Below are 6,000 nucleotides of genomic sequence, written 5' to 3' on the forward strand. Positions count from 1 at the left end.
TCTGCTACATCAGATAAACTGGCAACTCTGCTACATCACATAAACTGGCATCTCTGCTACATCACATCAACTGGCAACTCTGCTGTTAAAATTTTGTGGTTACATCTGTTTGGTCCAGCACAACCGGCTTTAACTGCCACCCAAAGCTTCTCCACATGGGTTAGCCCTGAACTATACAGGTATAAAGTTTATTTTACCTTATTCCTTCGTACAATACCAAGACGTTTCGTTTCACTTTGGTGTCTGGACCAACATTAGACGCTCACCCGTCAAAAAAACACGTTCACAAATCGGGTTAGCCCCGAACTACACAGGTCAGAGAGTTTTTATCTTACACAATCTGACACCTTGAGTCATGGTTGTGGTCCAATGCCCTTTTCCAGAATGTGACTATGCAACAATAGACACTGAGCCTGATCTTGCAAGCACACTTTTCAAGATTCACGCCTCTGCTGGTGTCCACACGCCACAACAGGGACTTGCTGTTCGAGAAACTGCACGTATTGAGAAAGTGAAACGTCCTATAATAACAACTGGCGGTTCCAGTGAAGATTGGTCTTACTTCACAGTTTGATGGCAAGACTACGTCACAGCCACTAAGATCACTGGCTCAGAATTGGTCATACAATTACTTGAATGCTGCGATGACGAGCTCCGAAAGGATCTAGCTGGCCTTTCCAGAGGTACACTCACAACAAAGACACAAGAGGAAGTACTGGCAGCAGTCAAGAGCTTAGCTGTTCGCGAAGAAAACACCATGGTAGCAAGGGTGACACTCAATGAGATGAAGCAGGACCGTGACAAACCAATAAGGTCCTTTGCTGCATGTATCAAAGGACAAGCTGGCATATGCAAATACATCCTCTCCTGCCAATGCAAGCGTGAAATCAACTACAATGACCATATACTGCATGATGTAGTTGTTCAAGGACTATATGCTAATATGACAATGATATCCAACTTGATCTGCTCAGTGACCAAAATCAAGACATGTCACTTGAGGAAGTCCTTCAATTCGTTGAAAAGAAAGAAGCTGGTCGGCGCTCAGCCAACAAACTGCATGACCCAGTTTGCAGAGTGTGGCACGTTTGCTCGAGATCTCGAGTGCACAACTCGGAAAAAGTCGAGTGCAGGTGCAAAAATTTGAGGTATTCAGGTGCAAGTTCAGACGAGTTTTTAACCTCAAGTGCAGAGTTCAGCTATTTTTTCCTCAAGTGCAGGAAATTTTAGCAATTTTTTGCCTTTTTGGGTGAATTTCCGAGGTATAGGTGCACCTTTTCCGGATCAAAATTCATCAGGTGCGTTTTTCCAGTGCGGAACTTGGTAATTCCGAATTTTTCCTCGAGTGTAGCCTTGCCATACTCTGCAAACTGGTGCATGACTCCTAAGCAGCTGGAATCAGTCAATACAAAAGAAACCAGCGAGAACAGGTCAAAGAAGGGTCCTGTAATTACTGCGGCAAGAAGGGCCATGGAAAGAACTCATCATCAACCATCAGAAAGATGAAGTGTCCAACATTCAACAAAACATGTGATCACTGTCAGAAGAGCCATCACTTGGCAGTGGTTTGCAGACAGAAGAACAAGGCAACCACTGAAAGCGCCATCATTGGAATCTTTCCTTTGTTCTACAACCTCCAACACAAACGCTCTTTCATCATCCACTGCTCTCGACCACCACTTATACACAGACAGATGGATCAAGAGAGATTCCCAGCCACAGTCATACATCAAGCTCTCTGTCTCGGTGGCAGCTGAAGATTACTCAAGACTTGGGTACCATCTTGATTAGAGAAAGCACACCACATCAACATTTGAAGCAATGGCTGATACAGGATGTCAGAGTTGTGTCATTAGTGCCAAATACCTGCAAAGACTTCAGTGAAGTCAAGTTTAAAGATATTCTTTATTAGAAAAACAGTTAAAAGCAGTCAAAACGCAATTTACCTTACCTCCTGAGTTTGTCTTTGTTATGCTAAAATATAACAAACCTTTGTCATGCTGTCTAATAACAAAAACCTCCAATCACTACTTCTCCGCCATCTTGTTTCACTTTAGATGCCGTGTTTTAAAATTCCTTAGCTACATTATATGTACGGAAAAGGTTTTCTCCAGGGTTTTTCAATCCCGGGATTAAACTACGAGGGCGGTTCCGCCCGCTTATTTTTCTTTCGGCGTCGAGCGCCCCGGGGATACTTAACGATAAAAGAGATTTTAAGATCAATGTTGAAAAGCATATTTTTTTGATAAATCTAGGCGATACTCAACAAAAAATAAGGTGTTTTTAAACAAATCTTTGACAAATTGGCGTTTCTTTCTGTTCTAATATATGCAAATCACGTCGAAAAAAGAATATATTTCCGCCTTCTTTCACTTTCGCTTTCGTGTTACGCGATTCCAATTGGATGAATACTGCTCGCTAACAAATTCTGATTGGCTGTAAGTCTTTAGCTTCGGGATTCTGATTGGATCGTCTCCCGCGTCACGGTTGAACTTTGATTGGTTGAAAGTTTCTGAGCGTGAATTCTGATTGGATGAATACCTGAAAAGTAAACAATGGTATGTAAGTATTTTGCTTATTAAAACCTAAAGATTTCCAGGGGGTTTCATTTACTTTGCATGACGATAATTAAGCCTACAAAACACCGAGAAAAAAACCCAACATAGAACAGGTGTATTTTGTAATGTAGAATATGATAGCGTGAATCTTTTTGAAATTCTATGTCAGGATTTTTTCTCAATGCCCCGTAACTATGCCTGGGGTACCCGTTGCTAAGACCTTATGTTAAAAACGAAAGCGATTACGGCAAAAAGTAGCGATTTTCGTAATACCTCAAATATTGATACTTGACTGTACTGGACTTGGCCTTGGAGAAGAAGACCTGATACCAGCAACAATGAAAATCAAGGCAGTCAACAAAAATTCTATGCCAATCCTTGGAGCTGCCATCTTCCTCATCAAGAGAAGTTCAGCCAACAGTGACACCAAAGAGACAAGACAAGTGGTTTACACAACTGAAGTAATCAATAGATTTTCCTCAGCAAATGGTTATGCCTCAGGAATAAATCCCCTAAAATCCCACTTGGTGGAACATCCTTTTTTTGGGACATTTTTTTTTCCCCAGGCAAAACCCTAAGGGCAAAATTTTTTGAAAATTTCAAACTCATTTTCAGACATTATCAAGTATACCATAGGCCTTTTTTCAAAGAGGACGTCCTGTTGAATAATTTTGTATTCCAGCCATAAAAACAATGATAGAGCCATGCATAATTACTGTATCATGTATATTGTATACATTATAAACGGGGGGGGGGGGTGGAAAATCTTTGAGATTTTAATAAACGGGCGGGACCTAATTGCCGGGGGGTTGGAAATTGTACTTTAATAAACGGGGGGTCCTAATAAGGTCCGGGGGGTTGGAAAATTTTCGAAAAATTAACAAGCGGGGGGGGCCATTTATTTGGCACCTAAGAGTACGCACACACGGTAAACAAACCTCTGAAGGCGCTTGAAAATTATACATCTGAGGAAAATAGTCCAGCGTGGTGTGCAGAAATTATTCACAATCTAATCTCAGGTTAACTGACTGCTGACTGACTGACTCACTATTATAGACCCAACAAGGACGCACGCACACGTGAAATGAAGAAATTTGTGATTGCTGCCTTTTCAGCTTTTCTCTAACTCTCTTTGATCTTTTATTGATTTCTCTTGTTGATTGTTTAGCTACTACATCACTGGGAAAATCTAAATAAATAATCCTCCAGCAATAGAAAAGAAAGAGAAGGAAGGGTCTTCTACACCCACCAGCGTCCAGCTCTACAGTCCCCCGCCCCTGCTGGCCCAGTCAGGAATCTGATATGTTGATTGTCACTTTCAATTGAAAGAAGCATGAATCCTCTTCCTTCTGATCAGGACAACAATCAGTTCATCTCAACAAAGTAAAAAATAAAATTTAGATCTAAATATAAACCTTTTGAAGACTGTGAACTGTTTTTGATTTTAACTGTTTGACTGATTTTCTCAAACTCTTGGCAGTATGCTACCCTCCAATCATAAACCGCTTTAGATCAAGAGACGTCCGTCGAGCCGTCGATCAAATCAAAATACAATTTTGATTAAGATATAGACACTTCGCGTTTATGGACGTAACTCGATCGGAAAAAAGTGCTCAACTGTGTGTCCAACATGTCAGCTAAAAGCTACACGAAAAAGATGGCTTTCCATATTGCATCTGGAGGCCCGGAATCTTCGAGTCAGAAAACTTCGAGTTAGCGATTTTCGAGTTAGGAATTTTCGAGTTAGCTAAATTATGACGTCATAAAAGTGCAAATTATGACGTCACTCGGCTCTAACTCGATTTTTTATTTTCAAAAAATATCTTTCGAGTTAAAATTAACTCGAATTTTATTCTTAGATAAAACCTTTTCGAGTTAGCTAACTCAAACTTTTTTCACAAAACCTTTTTTCGAGTTAGCTAACTCGGAATTTATTTTTCGTTCACAACTTTTCGAGTTAGCTATCTTGGATTTTTTTAGAAAATTTGTATTTATTAACCTTGACTTTTGAAGAGATAATTTCGTGACCTTTCCCGATAAAAAATATCTCCTGACCATCGTGAAATAGCACAGGTCAAAATCATTGAGTTTCAAGCCGAAGGCTAGAGGTCAATCTCTAACCTTTCTCAGGCAAGAAAAATTGAAGCCTTAAAATATGCGCCGTATTTTTGATGACGGATTGAATCTAGCAATTCCTTTGTTTTCGAGTGATATATTTTTCGAAATTAAGCGGTAAATTTTAGTTTCAATCTGTCATTTGTGTAAAAACCAGGCGGGTCGCTCAAGGCCGCGCAACTTTGGTAGGATTTGTTGGCTTCAAATCCTACCAAGGAGATTGACCTCTAGCCTTCGGCTTGAAACTCAATGGTCAAAATCATATATTGACGCTGTGCCGACGAATCGAGATTCTATTCAGCGCGCAATCAACGAAGACAAAAGTAACCATGACGACCATCCAAGATCTTGGATGAGGTTCAAAGTTGATATTTTTATTCCCGTCGTTGAAAACACAACTTACAAAAAGTCATCAATGCTTTGTAACAAGAGTCAGTGATAGAGAATCATAACATAAAGTCTGTCTATTATTTCGATTCAATTAAAGTGACATTTCCATAATTAAAAGTTTAGTAATTACTGTTATACATTTGGGGATCTTGTAAAAGATTTCTTTCGAAATAAACTCATTTAAATTACACTTGGAGGTTTCTGGGGAATTCGTAAATAGTAAACTGCATACAGTCTGCTAGACATTAACGAGTCTGCTAAATTACGTGGGTTACGTGCGTATCGTGGGTTCGTGGGTTCGTGCCCTCGTGGGTGTTCGTGGGTTGAAATGTCTCGTGGGTTCGTGGGTTCGTGGGTCAAAATATCTCGTGGGTTCGTGGGTTCGTGGGTCCAAAAAAAAAATCACGTGGGTTGAAATTGCTCGTGGGTTCGTGGGTCAAAATCGCTCGTGGGTCCAAATTTTCCCGTGGGTCCGACAAAAAAGAACAATACTTTCAATTTTCTTACCTTGTGACGCCACCCTAAAACCCTAAAACACTTAATAATGATTCAATTATTTCTAATGTAAATTTCTTTGCGATTCGCGTGTTTCGATATTTGAAACCAATTTTACCGTCCGAAGGACCGTATTTCAGCTAAGTTGATAAAGAAGAATTGTTAATGTTATAACCAATAGACATGAATTTTTATAAATACCCAGGAAATGTTTTTATTTTAATAATTATGATGTGAGACCATTCTTTTAAAAATATCTTGTATTAATTGTGTGGTAGGAGGAACATGGTAAACCTTAAAGGGAAATAAAAATAAGATTCCTCATAGTGACGTTAATTGGGCTATATATATACATCGTTTCTTAAGATCAGCGGTAGAAATATTGATATTAAAATCAGATCAGCTGGAGATGTTTCTTGACATTTTCCATTTTGCTCTTTCT

Source organism: Clytia hemisphaerica, unplaced genomic scaffold, assembly GCF_902728285.1.
Source record: "Clytia hemisphaerica strain Z4C2 unplaced genomic scaffold, Clytia hemisphaerica genome assembly, whole genome shotgun sequence".
NCBI lineage: Eukaryota > Metazoa > Cnidaria > Hydrozoa > Leptothecata > Clytiidae > Clytia > Clytia hemisphaerica.